Source organism: Gasterosteus aculeatus, chromosome 2 (genome assembly GCF_964276395.1).
Source record: "Gasterosteus aculeatus chromosome 2, fGasAcu3.hap1.1, whole genome shotgun sequence".
Lineage (NCBI taxonomy): Eukaryota > Metazoa > Chordata > Actinopteri > Perciformes > Gasterosteidae > Gasterosteus > Gasterosteus aculeatus.
The window spans coordinates 23,394,078-23,403,994 of NC_135689.1; the positions used below are offsets into that span (position 1 = coordinate 23,394,078).

General features: G+C 44.5%; 42 non-coding genes across 42 annotated transcripts; all 42 read left to right on the forward strand.

The window, feature by feature from the left end:
- Nucleotides 1-22: 22 nt before the first annotated feature.
- LOC144403485 (5S ribosomal RNA) lies at nucleotides 23-141 on the forward strand. The gene has a single exon (XR_013465423.1). It is a non-coding gene; the product is annotated as a 5S ribosomal RNA (ribosomal RNA).
- A 116-nt stretch (nucleotides 142-257) lies between these two features.
- On the forward strand, nucleotides 258-376 carry LOC144403486 (5S ribosomal RNA). The gene has a single exon (XR_013465424.1). It is a non-coding gene; the product is annotated as a 5S ribosomal RNA (ribosomal RNA).
- Nucleotides 377-493: 117 nt separating this feature from the next.
- Nucleotides 494-612, forward strand: LOC144403487 (5S ribosomal RNA). The gene has a single exon (XR_013465425.1). It is a non-coding gene; the product is annotated as a 5S ribosomal RNA (ribosomal RNA).
- A 117-nt stretch (nucleotides 613-729) lies between these two features.
- LOC144403488 (5S ribosomal RNA) lies at nucleotides 730-848 on the forward strand. Its single transcript, XR_013465426.1, has one exon. It is a non-coding gene; the product is annotated as a 5S ribosomal RNA (ribosomal RNA).
- A 117-nt stretch (nucleotides 849-965) lies between these two features.
- Nucleotides 966-1,084, forward strand: LOC144403490 (5S ribosomal RNA). Its single transcript, XR_013465428.1, has one exon. It is a non-coding gene; the product is annotated as a 5S ribosomal RNA (ribosomal RNA).
- A 117-nt stretch (nucleotides 1,085-1,201) lies between these two features.
- On the forward strand, nucleotides 1,202-1,320 carry LOC144403491 (5S ribosomal RNA). Its single transcript, XR_013465429.1, has one exon. It is a non-coding gene; the product is annotated as a 5S ribosomal RNA (ribosomal RNA).
- Nucleotides 1,321-1,437: 117 nt separating this feature from the next.
- On the forward strand, nucleotides 1,438-1,556 carry LOC144398861 (5S ribosomal RNA). The gene has a single exon (XR_013461008.1). It is a non-coding gene; the product is annotated as a 5S ribosomal RNA (ribosomal RNA).
- A 116-nt stretch (nucleotides 1,557-1,672) lies between these two features.
- On the forward strand, nucleotides 1,673-1,791 carry LOC144403492 (5S ribosomal RNA). The gene has a single exon (XR_013465430.1). It is a non-coding gene; the product is annotated as a 5S ribosomal RNA (ribosomal RNA).
- A 116-nt stretch (nucleotides 1,792-1,907) lies between these two features.
- LOC144403493 (5S ribosomal RNA) lies at nucleotides 1,908-2,026 on the forward strand. Its single transcript, XR_013465431.1, has one exon. It is a non-coding gene; the product is annotated as a 5S ribosomal RNA (ribosomal RNA).
- Nucleotides 2,027-2,143: 117 nt separating this feature from the next.
- Nucleotides 2,144-2,262, forward strand: LOC144403494 (5S ribosomal RNA). The gene has a single exon (XR_013465432.1). It is a non-coding gene; the product is annotated as a 5S ribosomal RNA (ribosomal RNA).
- Nucleotides 2,263-2,378: 116 nt separating this feature from the next.
- On the forward strand, nucleotides 2,379-2,497 carry LOC144403495 (5S ribosomal RNA). Its single transcript, XR_013465433.1, has one exon. It is a non-coding gene; the product is annotated as a 5S ribosomal RNA (ribosomal RNA).
- A 116-nt stretch (nucleotides 2,498-2,613) lies between these two features.
- Nucleotides 2,614-2,732, forward strand: LOC144403496 (5S ribosomal RNA). The gene has a single exon (XR_013465434.1). It is a non-coding gene; the product is annotated as a 5S ribosomal RNA (ribosomal RNA).
- Nucleotides 2,733-2,849: 117 nt separating this feature from the next.
- Nucleotides 2,850-2,968, forward strand: LOC144403497 (5S ribosomal RNA). Its single transcript, XR_013465435.1, has one exon. It is a non-coding gene; the product is annotated as a 5S ribosomal RNA (ribosomal RNA).
- Nucleotides 2,969-3,085: 117 nt separating this feature from the next.
- On the forward strand, nucleotides 3,086-3,204 carry LOC144403498 (5S ribosomal RNA). Its single transcript, XR_013465436.1, has one exon. It is a non-coding gene; the product is annotated as a 5S ribosomal RNA (ribosomal RNA).
- Nucleotides 3,205-3,320: 116 nt separating this feature from the next.
- Nucleotides 3,321-3,439, forward strand: LOC144397387 (5S ribosomal RNA). The gene has a single exon (XR_013459533.1). It is a non-coding gene; the product is annotated as a 5S ribosomal RNA (ribosomal RNA).
- A 117-nt stretch (nucleotides 3,440-3,556) lies between these two features.
- LOC144403499 (5S ribosomal RNA) lies at nucleotides 3,557-3,675 on the forward strand. Its single transcript, XR_013465437.1, has one exon. It is a non-coding gene; the product is annotated as a 5S ribosomal RNA (ribosomal RNA).
- Nucleotides 3,676-3,792: 117 nt separating this feature from the next.
- Nucleotides 3,793-3,911, forward strand: LOC144403501 (5S ribosomal RNA). Its single transcript, XR_013465439.1, has one exon. It is a non-coding gene; the product is annotated as a 5S ribosomal RNA (ribosomal RNA).
- A 116-nt stretch (nucleotides 3,912-4,027) lies between these two features.
- Nucleotides 4,028-4,146, forward strand: LOC144404584 (5S ribosomal RNA). Its single transcript, XR_013466525.1, has one exon. It is a non-coding gene; the product is annotated as a 5S ribosomal RNA (ribosomal RNA).
- Nucleotides 4,147-4,263: 117 nt separating this feature from the next.
- On the forward strand, nucleotides 4,264-4,382 carry LOC144403502 (5S ribosomal RNA). The gene has a single exon (XR_013465440.1). It is a non-coding gene; the product is annotated as a 5S ribosomal RNA (ribosomal RNA).
- Nucleotides 4,383-4,499: 117 nt separating this feature from the next.
- On the forward strand, nucleotides 4,500-4,618 carry LOC144403503 (5S ribosomal RNA). Its single transcript, XR_013465441.1, has one exon. It is a non-coding gene; the product is annotated as a 5S ribosomal RNA (ribosomal RNA).
- Nucleotides 4,619-4,734: 116 nt separating this feature from the next.
- Nucleotides 4,735-4,853, forward strand: LOC144403504 (5S ribosomal RNA). Its single transcript, XR_013465442.1, has one exon. It is a non-coding gene; the product is annotated as a 5S ribosomal RNA (ribosomal RNA).
- A 117-nt stretch (nucleotides 4,854-4,970) lies between these two features.
- LOC144403505 (5S ribosomal RNA) lies at nucleotides 4,971-5,089 on the forward strand. Its single transcript, XR_013465443.1, has one exon. It is a non-coding gene; the product is annotated as a 5S ribosomal RNA (ribosomal RNA).
- A 117-nt stretch (nucleotides 5,090-5,206) lies between these two features.
- Nucleotides 5,207-5,325, forward strand: LOC144403506 (5S ribosomal RNA). Its single transcript, XR_013465444.1, has one exon. It is a non-coding gene; the product is annotated as a 5S ribosomal RNA (ribosomal RNA).
- Nucleotides 5,326-5,441: 116 nt separating this feature from the next.
- LOC144397388 (5S ribosomal RNA) lies at nucleotides 5,442-5,560 on the forward strand. Its single transcript, XR_013459534.1, has one exon. It is a non-coding gene; the product is annotated as a 5S ribosomal RNA (ribosomal RNA).
- A 117-nt stretch (nucleotides 5,561-5,677) lies between these two features.
- LOC144403507 (5S ribosomal RNA) lies at nucleotides 5,678-5,796 on the forward strand. Its single transcript, XR_013465445.1, has one exon. It is a non-coding gene; the product is annotated as a 5S ribosomal RNA (ribosomal RNA).
- A 116-nt stretch (nucleotides 5,797-5,912) lies between these two features.
- On the forward strand, nucleotides 5,913-6,031 carry LOC144403508 (5S ribosomal RNA). Its single transcript, XR_013465446.1, has one exon. It is a non-coding gene; the product is annotated as a 5S ribosomal RNA (ribosomal RNA).
- A 117-nt stretch (nucleotides 6,032-6,148) lies between these two features.
- Nucleotides 6,149-6,267, forward strand: LOC144403509 (5S ribosomal RNA). Its single transcript, XR_013465447.1, has one exon. It is a non-coding gene; the product is annotated as a 5S ribosomal RNA (ribosomal RNA).
- A 117-nt stretch (nucleotides 6,268-6,384) lies between these two features.
- On the forward strand, nucleotides 6,385-6,503 carry LOC144403510 (5S ribosomal RNA). The gene has a single exon (XR_013465448.1). It is a non-coding gene; the product is annotated as a 5S ribosomal RNA (ribosomal RNA).
- Nucleotides 6,504-6,619: 116 nt separating this feature from the next.
- On the forward strand, nucleotides 6,620-6,738 carry LOC144397390 (5S ribosomal RNA). The gene has a single exon (XR_013459536.1). It is a non-coding gene; the product is annotated as a 5S ribosomal RNA (ribosomal RNA).
- Nucleotides 6,739-6,855: 117 nt separating this feature from the next.
- On the forward strand, nucleotides 6,856-6,974 carry LOC144403512 (5S ribosomal RNA). The gene has a single exon (XR_013465450.1). It is a non-coding gene; the product is annotated as a 5S ribosomal RNA (ribosomal RNA).
- Nucleotides 6,975-7,090: 116 nt separating this feature from the next.
- LOC144403513 (5S ribosomal RNA) lies at nucleotides 7,091-7,209 on the forward strand. Its single transcript, XR_013465451.1, has one exon. It is a non-coding gene; the product is annotated as a 5S ribosomal RNA (ribosomal RNA).
- A 117-nt stretch (nucleotides 7,210-7,326) lies between these two features.
- LOC144403514 (5S ribosomal RNA) lies at nucleotides 7,327-7,445 on the forward strand. Its single transcript, XR_013465452.1, has one exon. It is a non-coding gene; the product is annotated as a 5S ribosomal RNA (ribosomal RNA).
- Nucleotides 7,446-7,562: 117 nt separating this feature from the next.
- Nucleotides 7,563-7,681, forward strand: LOC144403515 (5S ribosomal RNA). The gene has a single exon (XR_013465453.1). It is a non-coding gene; the product is annotated as a 5S ribosomal RNA (ribosomal RNA).
- Nucleotides 7,682-7,797: 116 nt separating this feature from the next.
- On the forward strand, nucleotides 7,798-7,916 carry LOC144403516 (5S ribosomal RNA). The gene has a single exon (XR_013465454.1). It is a non-coding gene; the product is annotated as a 5S ribosomal RNA (ribosomal RNA).
- Nucleotides 7,917-8,033: 117 nt separating this feature from the next.
- LOC144403517 (5S ribosomal RNA) lies at nucleotides 8,034-8,152 on the forward strand. The gene has a single exon (XR_013465455.1). It is a non-coding gene; the product is annotated as a 5S ribosomal RNA (ribosomal RNA).
- Nucleotides 8,153-8,269: 117 nt separating this feature from the next.
- LOC144403518 (5S ribosomal RNA) lies at nucleotides 8,270-8,388 on the forward strand. Its single transcript, XR_013465456.1, has one exon. It is a non-coding gene; the product is annotated as a 5S ribosomal RNA (ribosomal RNA).
- Nucleotides 8,389-8,505: 117 nt separating this feature from the next.
- LOC144398251 (5S ribosomal RNA) lies at nucleotides 8,506-8,624 on the forward strand. The gene has a single exon (XR_013460398.1). It is a non-coding gene; the product is annotated as a 5S ribosomal RNA (ribosomal RNA).
- Nucleotides 8,625-8,741: 117 nt separating this feature from the next.
- On the forward strand, nucleotides 8,742-8,860 carry LOC144403519 (5S ribosomal RNA). The gene has a single exon (XR_013465457.1). It is a non-coding gene; the product is annotated as a 5S ribosomal RNA (ribosomal RNA).
- A 117-nt stretch (nucleotides 8,861-8,977) lies between these two features.
- Nucleotides 8,978-9,096, forward strand: LOC144403520 (5S ribosomal RNA). The gene has a single exon (XR_013465458.1). It is a non-coding gene; the product is annotated as a 5S ribosomal RNA (ribosomal RNA).
- Nucleotides 9,097-9,213: 117 nt separating this feature from the next.
- On the forward strand, nucleotides 9,214-9,332 carry LOC144403521 (5S ribosomal RNA). Its single transcript, XR_013465459.1, has one exon. It is a non-coding gene; the product is annotated as a 5S ribosomal RNA (ribosomal RNA).
- A 116-nt stretch (nucleotides 9,333-9,448) lies between these two features.
- On the forward strand, nucleotides 9,449-9,567 carry LOC144397391 (5S ribosomal RNA). The gene has a single exon (XR_013459537.1). It is a non-coding gene; the product is annotated as a 5S ribosomal RNA (ribosomal RNA).
- Nucleotides 9,568-9,684: 117 nt separating this feature from the next.
- Nucleotides 9,685-9,803, forward strand: LOC144403523 (5S ribosomal RNA). The gene has a single exon (XR_013465461.1). It is a non-coding gene; the product is annotated as a 5S ribosomal RNA (ribosomal RNA).
- The last annotated feature ends 114 nt before the right edge of the window (nucleotides 9,804-9,917 follow it).

Below are 9,917 nucleotides of genomic sequence, written 5' to 3' on the forward strand. Positions count from 1 at the left end.
ATTAGGAAGAGGGCATACAGTTGCTTACGGCCATACCTCTCTGGCTCCGCCTGATCTCGTCTGATCTCAGAAGCTAAGCAGAGTAGGGCCTGGTTAGTACTTGGATGGAAGACCGCCTGGGAATCCCAGGTGCCGTAAGCTTTTTCATTTCTATCTGTAAAAGACACAGAGAAGGCCTTAGAAAGTGACTCCATTTCATTGTCAAAACTACAAAACCTTTGACAAGTTTTAAAAGATTAGGAAGAGGACATACAGTTGCTTACGGCCATACCTCTCTGGCTCCGCCTGATCTCGTCTGATCTCAGAAGCTAAGCAGAGTAGGGCCTGGTTAGTACTTGGATGGAAGACCGCCTGGGAATCCCAGGTGCCGTAAGCTTTTTCATTTCTCTCTCTGGAAGAAATCGAGAAGGCATTAGAAAGTGACTCCTTTTTCATTATCAAAACTCCAAAACCTTTGACACATTTTAAAAGATTAGGAAGAGGACATACAGTTGCTTACGGCCATACCTCTCTGGCTCCGCCTGATCTCGTCTGATCTCAGAAGCTAAGCAGAGTAGGGCCTGGTTAGTACTTGGATGGAAGACCGCCTGGGAATCCCAGGTGCCGTAAGCTTTTTCATTTCTCTCTCTGGAAGAAATCGAGAAGGCATTAGAAAGTGACTCCTTTTTCATTATCAAAACTCCAAAACCTTTGACACATTTTAAAAGATTAGGAAGAGGACATACAGTTGCTTACGGCCATACCTCTCTGGCTCCGCCTGATCTCGTCTGATCTCAGAAGCTAAGCAGAGTAGGGCCTGGTTAGTACTTGGATGGAAGACCGCCTGGGAATCCCAGGTGCCGTAAGCTTTTTCATTTCTCTCTCTGGAAGAAATCGAGAAGGCATTAGAAAGTGAATCCTTTTTCATTATCAAAACTCCAAAACCTTTGACACATTTTAAAAGATTAGGAAGAGGACATACAGTTGCTTACGGCCATACCTCTCTGGCTCCGCCTGATCTCGTCTGATCTCAGAAGCTAAGCAGAGTAGGGCCTGGTTAGTACTTGGATGGAAGACCGCCTGGGAATCCCAGGTGCCGTAAGCTTTTTCATTTCTCTCTCTGGAAGAAATCGAGAAGGCATTAGAAAGTGACTCCTTTTTCATTATCAAAACTCCAAAACCTTTGACACATTTTAAAAGATTAGGAAGAGGACATACAGTTGCTTACGGCCATACCTCTCTGGCTCCGCCTGATCTCGTCTGATCTCAGAAGCTAAGCAGAGTAGGGCCTGGTTAGTACTTGGATGGAAGACCGCCTGGGAATCCCAGGTGCCGTAAGCTTTTTCATTTCTCTCTCTGGAAGAAATCGAGAAGGCATTAGAAAGTGACTCCTTTTTCATTATCAAAACTCCAAAACCTTTGACACATTTTAAAAGATTAGGAAGAGGACATACAGTTGCTTACGGCCATACCTCTCTGGCTCCGCCTGATCTTGTCTGATCTCAGAAGCTAAGCAGAGTAGGGCCTGATTAGTACTTGGATGGAAGACCGCCTGGGAATCCCAGGTGCCGTAAGCTTTTTCATTTCTATCTGTAAAAGACACAGAGAAGGCCTTAGAAAGTGACTCCATTTCATTGTCAAAACTACAAAACCTTTGACAAGTTTTAAAAGATTAGGAAGAGGACATACAGTTGCTTACGGCCATACCTCTCTGGCTCCGCCTGATCTCGTCTGATCTCAGAAGCTAAGCAGAGTAGGGCCTGGTTAGTACTTGGATGGAAGACCGCCTGGGAATCCCAGGTGCCGTAAGCTTTTTCATTTCTATCTGTAAAAGACACAGAGAAGGCCTTAGAAAGTGACTCCATTTCATTGTCAAAACTACAAAACCTTTGACACATTTTAAAAGATTAGGTAGAGGACATACAGTTGCTTACGGCCATACCTCTCTGGCTCCGCCTGATCTCGTCTGATCTCAGAAGCTAAGCAGAGTAGGGCCTGGTTAGTACTTGGATGGAAGACCGCCTGGGAATCCCAGGTGCCGTAAGCTTTTTCATTTCTCTCTCTGGAAGAAATCGAGAAGGCATTAGAAAGTGACTCCTTTTTCATTATCAAAACTCCAAAACCTTTGACACATTTTAAAAGATTAGGTAGAGGACATACAGTTGCTTACGGCCATACCTCTCTGGCTCCGCCTGATCTCGTCTGATCTCAGAAGCTAAGCAGAGTAGGGCCTGGTTAGTACTTGGATGGAAGACCGCCTGGGAATCCCAGGTGCCGTAAGCTTTTTCAATTCTATCTGTAAAAGACACAGAGAAGGCCTTAGAAAGTGACTCCATTTAATTGTCAAAACTACAAAACCTTTGACACATTTTAAAAGATTAGGTAGAGGACATACAGTTGCTTACGGCCATACCTCTCTGGCTCCGCCTGATCTCGTCTGATCTCAGAAGCTAAGCAGAGTAGGGCCTGGTTAGTACTTGGATGGAAGACCGCCTGGGAATCCCAGGTGCCGTAAGCTTTTTCAATTCTATTTGTAAAAGACACAGAGAAGGCCTTAGAAAGTGACTCCATTTAATTGTCAAAACTCCAAAACCTTTGACACATTTTAAAAGATTAGGAAGAGGACATACAGTTGCTTACGGCCATACCTCTCTGGCTCCGCCTGATCTCGTCTGATCTCAGAAGCTAAGCAGAGTAGGGCCTGGTTAGTACTTGGATGGAAGACCGCCTGGGAATCCCAGGTGCCGTAAGCTTTTTCATTTCTCTCTCTGGAAGAAATCGAGAAGGCATTAGAAAGTGACTCCTTTTTCATTATCAAAACTCCAAAACCTTTGACACATTTTAAAAGATTAGGAAGAGGACATACAGTTGCTTACGGCCATACCTCTCTGGCTCCGCCTGATCTCGTCTGATCTCAGAAGCTAAGCAGAGTAGGGCCTGGTTAGTACTTGGATGGAAGACCGCCTGGGAATCCCAGGTGCCGTAAGCTTTTTCATTTCTCTCTCTGGAAGAAATCGAGAAGGCATTAGAAAGTGACTCCTTTTTCATTATCAAAACTCCAAAACCTTTGACACATTTTAAAAGATTAGGAAGAGGACATACAGTTGCTTACGGCCATACCTCTCTGGCTCCGCCTGATCTCGTCTGATCTCAGAAGCTAAGCAGAGTAGGGCCTGGTTAGTACTTGGATGGAAGACCGCCTGGGAATCCCAGGTGCCGTAAGCTTTTTCATTTCTATCTGTAAAAGACACAGAGAAGGCCTTAGAAAGTGACTCCATTTCATTGTCAAAACTACAAAACCTTTGACACATTTTAAAAGATTAGGTAGAGGACATACAGTTGCTTACGGCCATACCTCTCTGGCTCTGCCTGATCTCGTCTGATCTCAGAAGCTAAGCAGAGTAGGGCCTGGTTAGTACTTGGATGGAAGACCGCCTGGGAATCCCAGGTGCCGTAAGCTTTTTCATTTCTCTCTCTGGAAGAAATTGAGAAGGCATTAGAAAGTGAATCCTTTTTCATGATCAAAACTCCAAAACCTTTGACACATTTTAAAATATTAGGAAGAGGACATACAGTTGCTTACGGCCATACCTCTCTGGCTCCGCCTGATCTCGTCTGATCTCAGAAGCTAAGCAGAGTAGGGCCTGGTTAGTACTTGGATGGAAGACCGCCTGGGAATCCCAGGTGCCGTAAGCTTTTTCATTTCTCTCTCTGGAAGAAATCGAGAAGGCATTAGAAAGTGACTCCTTTTTCATTATCAAAACTCCAAAACCTTTGACACATTTTAAAAGATTAGGTAGAGGACATACAGTTGCTTACGGCCATACCTCTCTGGCTCCGCCTGATCTCGTCTGATCTCAGAAGCTAAGCAGAGTAGGGCCTGGTTAGTACTTGGATGGAAGACCGCCTGGGAATCCCAGGTGCCGTAAGCTTTTTCAATTCTATCTGTAAAAGACACAGAGAAGGCCTTAGAAAGTGACTCCATTTAATTGTCAAAACTACAAAACCTTTGACACATTTTAAAAGATTAGGAAGAGGACATACAGTTGCTTACGGCCATACCTCTCTGGCTCCGCCTGATCTCATCTGATCTCAGAAGCTAAGCAGAGTAGGGCCTGGTTAGTACTTGGATGGAAGACCGCCTGGGAATCCCAGGTGCCGTAAGCTTTTTCATTTCTCTCTCTGGAAGAAATTGAGAAGGCATTAGAAAGTGAATCCTTTTTCATGATCGAAACTCCAAAACCTTTGACACATTTTAAAATATTAGGAAGAGGACATACAGTTGCTTACGGCCATACCTCTCTGGCTCCGCCTGATCTCGTCTGATCTCAGAAGCTAAGCAGAGTAGGGCCTGGTTAGTACTTGGATGGAAGACCGCCTGGGAATCCCAGGTGCCGTAAGCTTTTTCATTTCTCTCTCTGGAAGAAATCGAGAAGGCATTAGAAAGTGACTCCTTTTTCATTATCAAAACTCCAAAACCTTTGACACATTTTAAAAGATTAGGTAGAGGACATACAGTTGCTTACGGCCATACCTCTCTGGCTCCGCCTGATCTCGTCTGATCTCAGAAGCTAAGCAGAGTAGGGCCTGGTTAGTACTTGGATGGAAGACCGCCTGGGAATCCCAGGTGCCGTAAGCTTTTTCAATTCTATCTGTAAAAGACACAGAGAAGGCCTTAGAAAGTGACTCCATTTAATTGTCAAAACTACAAAACCTTTGACACATTTTAAAAGATTAGGTAGAGGACATACAGTTGCTTACGGCCATACCTCTCTGGCTCCGCCTGATCTCGTCTGATCTCAGAAGCTAAGCAGAGTAGGGCCTGGTTAGTACTTGGATGGAAGACCGCCTGGGAATCCCAGGTGCCGTAAGCTTTTTCATTTCTCTCTCTGGAAGAAATTGAGAAGGCATTAGAAAGTGAATCCTTTTTCATTATCAAAACTCCAAAACCTTTGACACATTTTAAAAGATTAGGAAGAGGACATACAGTTGCTTACGGCCATACCTCTCTGGCTCCGCCTGATCTCGTCTGATCTCAGAAGCTAAGCAGAGTAGGGCCTGGTTAGTACTTGGATGGAAGACCGCCTGGGAATCCCAGGTGCCGTAAGCTTTTTCATTTCTCTCTCTGGAAGAAATCGAGAAGGCATTAGAAAGTGACTCCTTTTTCATTATCAAAACTCCAAAACCTTTGACACATTTTAAAAGATTAGGAAGAGGACATACAGTTGCTTACGGCCATACCTCTCTGGCTCCGCCTGATCTCGTCTGATCTCAGAAGCTAAGCAGAGTAGGGCCTGGTTAGTACTTGGATGGAAGACCGCCTGGGAATCCCAGGTGCCGTAAGCTTTTTCAATTCTATCTGTAAAAGACACAGAGAAGGCCTTAGAAAGTGACTCCATTTAATTGTCAAAACTACAAAACCTTTGACACATTTTAAAAGATTAGGTAGAGGACATACAGTTGCTTACGGCCATACCTCTCTGGCTCTGCCTGATCTCGTCTGATCTCAGAAGCTAAGCAGAGTAGGGCCTGGTTAGTACTTGGATGGAAGACCGCCTGGGAATCCCAGGTGCCGTAAGCTTTTTCATTTCTCTCTCTGGAAGAAATCGAGAAGGCATTAGAAAGTGACTCCTTTTTCATTATCAAAACTCCAAAACCTTTGACACATTTTAAAAGATTAGGAAGAGGACATACAGTTGCTTACGGCCATACCTCTCTGGCTCCGCCTGATCTCGTCTGATCTCAGAAGCTAAGCAGAGTAGGGCCTGGTTAGTACTTGGATGGAAGACCGCCTGGGAATCCCAGGTGCCGTAAGCTTTTTCAATTCTATCTGTAAAAGACACAGAGAAGGCCTTAGAAAGTGACTCCATTTAATTGTCAAAACTACAAAACCTTTGACACATTTTAAAAGATTAGGTAGAGGACATACAGTTGCTTACGGCCATACCTCTCTGGCTCCGCCTGATCTCGTCTGATCTCAGAAGCTAAGCAGAGTAGGGCCTGGTTAGTACTTGGATGGAAGACCGCCTGGGAATCCCAGGTGCCGTAAGCTTTTTCATTTCTCTCTCTGGAAGAAATTGAGAAGGCATTAGAAAGTGAATCCTTTTTCATTATCAAAACTCCAAAACCTTTGACACATTTTAAAAGATTAGGAAGAGGACATACAGTTGCTTACGGCCATACCTCTCTGGCTCCGCCTGATCTCGTCTGATCTCAGAAGCTAAGCAGAGTAGGGCCTGGTTAGTACTTGGATGGAAGACCGCCTGGGAATCCCAGGTGCCGTAAGCTTTTTCATTTCTCTCTCTGGAAGAAATCGAGAAGGCATTAGAAAGTGACTCCTTTTTCATTATCAAAACTCCAAAACCTTTGACACATTTTAAAAGATTAGGAAGAGGACATACAGTTGCTTACGGCCATACCTCTCTGGCTCCGCCTGATCTCGTCTGATCTCAGAAGCTAAGCAGAGTAGGGCCTGGTTAGTACTTGGATGGAAGACCGCCTGGGAATCCCAGGTGCCGTAAGCTTTTTCAATTCTATCTGTAAAAGACACAGAGAAGGCCTTAGAAAGTGACTCCATTTAATTGTCAAAACTACAAAACCTTTGACACATTTTAAAAGATTAGGTAGAGGACATACAGTTGCTTACGGCCATACCTCTCTGGCTCTGCCTGATCTCGTCTGATCTCAGAAGCTAAGCAGAGTAGGGCCTGGTTAGTACTTGGATGGAAGACCGCCTGGGAATCCCAGGTGCCGTAAGCTTTTTCATTTCTCTCTCTGGAAGAAATCGAGAAGGCATTAGAAAGTGACTCCTTTTTCATTATCAAAACTCCAAAACCTTTGACACATTTTAAAAGATTAGGAAGAGGACATACAGTTGCTTACGGCCATACCTCTCTGGCTCCGCCTGATCTCGTCTGATCTCAGAAGCTAAGCAGAGTAGGGCCTGGTTAGTACTTGGATGGAAGACCGCCTGGGAATCCCAGGTGCCGTAAGCTTTTTCATTTCTATCTGTAAAAGACACAGAGAAGGCCTTAGAAAGTGACTCCATTTCATTGTCAAAACTACAAAACCTTTGACAAGTTTTAAAAGATTAGGAAGAGGACATACAGTTGCTTACGGCCATACCTCTCTGGCTCCGCCTGATCTCGTCTGATCTCAGAAGCTAAGCAGAGTAGGGCCTGGTTAGTACTTGGATGGAAGACCGCCTGGGAATCCCAGGTGCCGTAAGCTTTTTCATTTCTCTCTCTGGAAGAAATTGAGAAGGCATTAGAAAGTGAATCCTTTTTCATGATCAAAACTCCAAAACCTTTGACACATTTTAAAATATTAGGAAGAGGACATACAGTTGCTTACGGCCATACCTCTCTGGCTCCGCCTGATCTCGTCTGATCTCAGAAGCTAAGCAGAGTAGGGCCTGGTTAGTACTTGGATGGAAGACCGCCTGGGAATCCCAGGTGCCGTAAGCTTTTTCATTTCTCTCTCTGGAAGAAATCGAGAAGGCATTAGAAAGTGACTCCTTTTTCATTATCAAAACTCCAAAACCTTTGACACATTTTAAAAGATTAGGTAGAGGACATACAGTTGCTTACGGCCATACCTCTCTGGCTCCGCCTGATCTCGTCTGATCTCAGAAGCTAAGCAGAGTAGGGCCTGGTTAGTACTTGGATGGAAGACCGCCTGGGAATCCCAGGTGCCGTAAGCTTTTTCATTTCTATCTGTAAAAGACACAGAGAAGGCCTTAGAAAGTGACTCCATTTCATTGTCAAAACTACAAAACCTTTGACACATTTTAAAAGATTAGGTAGAGGACATACAGTTGCTTACGGCCATACCTCTCTGGCTCCGCCTGATCTCGTCTGATCTCAGAAGCTAAGCAGAGTAGGGCCTGGTTAGTACTTGGATGGAAGACCGCCTGGGAATCCCAGGTGCCGTAAGCTTTTTCATTTCTCTCTCTGGAAGAAATTGAGAAGGCATTAGAAAGTGAATCCTTTTTCATTATCAAAACTCCAAAACCTTTGACACATTTTAAAAGATTAGGAAGAGGACATACAGTTGCTTACGGCCATACCTCTCTGGCTCCGCCTGATCTCGTCTGATCTCAGAAGCTAAGCAGAGTAGGGCCTGGTTAGTACTTGGATGGAAGACCGCCTGGGAATCCCAGGTGCCGTAAGCTTTTTCATTTCTCTCTCTGGAAGAAATCGAGAAGGCATTAGAAAGTGACTCCTTTTTCATTATCAAAACTCCAAAACCTTTGACACATTTTAAAAGATTAGGAAGAGGACATACAGTTGCTTACGGCCATACCTCTCTGGCTCCGCCTGATCTCGTCTGATCTCAGAAGCTAAGCAGAGTAGGGCCTGGTTAGTACTTGGATGGAAGACCGCCTGGGAATCCCAGGTGCCGTAAGCTTTTTCATTTCTCTCTCTGGAAGAAATCGAGAAGGCATTAGAAAGTGACTCCTTTTTCATTATCAAAACTCCAAAACCTTTGACACATTTTAAAAGATTAGGAAGAGGACATACAGTTGCTTACGGCCATACCTCTCTGGCTCCGCCTGATCTCGTCTGATCTCAGAAGCTAAGCAGAGTAGGGTCTGGTTAGTACTTGGATGGAAGACCGCCTGGGAATCCCAGGTGCCGTAAGCTTTTTCATTTCTCTCTCTGGAAGAAATCGAGAAGGCATTAGAAAGTGACTCCTTTTTCATTATCAAAACTCCAAAACCTTTGACACATTTTAAAAGATTAGGAAGAGGACATACAGTTGCTTACGGCCATACCTCTCTGGCTCCGCCTGATCTCGTCTGATCTCAGAAGCTAAGCAGAGTAGGGCCTGGTTAGTACTTGGATGGAAGACCGCCTGGGAATCCCAGGTGCCGTAAGCTTTTTCATTTCTCTCTCTGGAAGAAATTGAGAAGGCATTAGAAAGTGAATCCTTTTTCATTATCAAAACTCCAAAACCTTTGACACATTTTAAAATATTAGGAAGAGGACATACAGTTGCTTACGGCCATACCTCTCTGGCTCCGCCTGATCTCGTCTGATCTCAGAAGCTAAGCAGAGTAGGGCCTGGTTAGTACTTGGATGGAAGACCGCCTGGGAATCCCAGGTGCCGTAAGCTTTTTCATTTCTCTCTCTGGAAGAAATCGAGAAGGCATTAGAAAGTGACTCCTTTTTCATTATCAAAACTCCAAAACCTTTGACACATTTTAAAAGATTAGGAAGAGGACATACAGTTGCTTACGGCCATACCTCTCTGGCTCCGCCTGATCTCGTCTGATCTCAGAAGCTAAGCAGAGTAGGGCCTGGTTAGTACTTGGATGGAAGACCGCCTGGGAATCCCAGGTGCCGTAAGCTTTTTCAATTCTATCTGTAAAAGACACAGAGAAGGCCTTAGAAAGTGACTCCATTTAATTGTCAAAACTACAAAACCTTTGACACATTTTAAAAGATTAGGTAGAGGACATACAGTTGCTTACGGCCATACCTCTCTGGCTCTGCCTGATCTCGTCTGATCTCAGAAGCTAAGCAGAGTAGGGCCTGGTTAGTACTTGGATGGAAGACCGCCTGGGAATCCCAGGTGCCGTAAGCTTTTTCATTTCTCTCTCTGGAAGAAATCGAGAAGGCATTAGAAAGTGACTCCTTTTTCATTATCAAAACTCCAAAACCTTTGACACATTTTAAAAGATTAGGAAGAGGGCATACAGTTGCTTACGGCCATACCTCTCTGGCTCCGCCTGATCTCGTCTGATCTCAGAAGCTAAGCAGAGTAGGGCCTGGTTAGTACTTGGATGGAAGACCGCCTGGGAATCCCAGGTGCCGTAAGCTTTTTCATTTCTATCTGTAAAAGACACAGAGAAGGCCTTAGAAAGTGACTCCATTTCATTGTCAAAACTACAAAACCTTTGACAAGTTTTAAAAGATTAGGAAGAGGACATACAG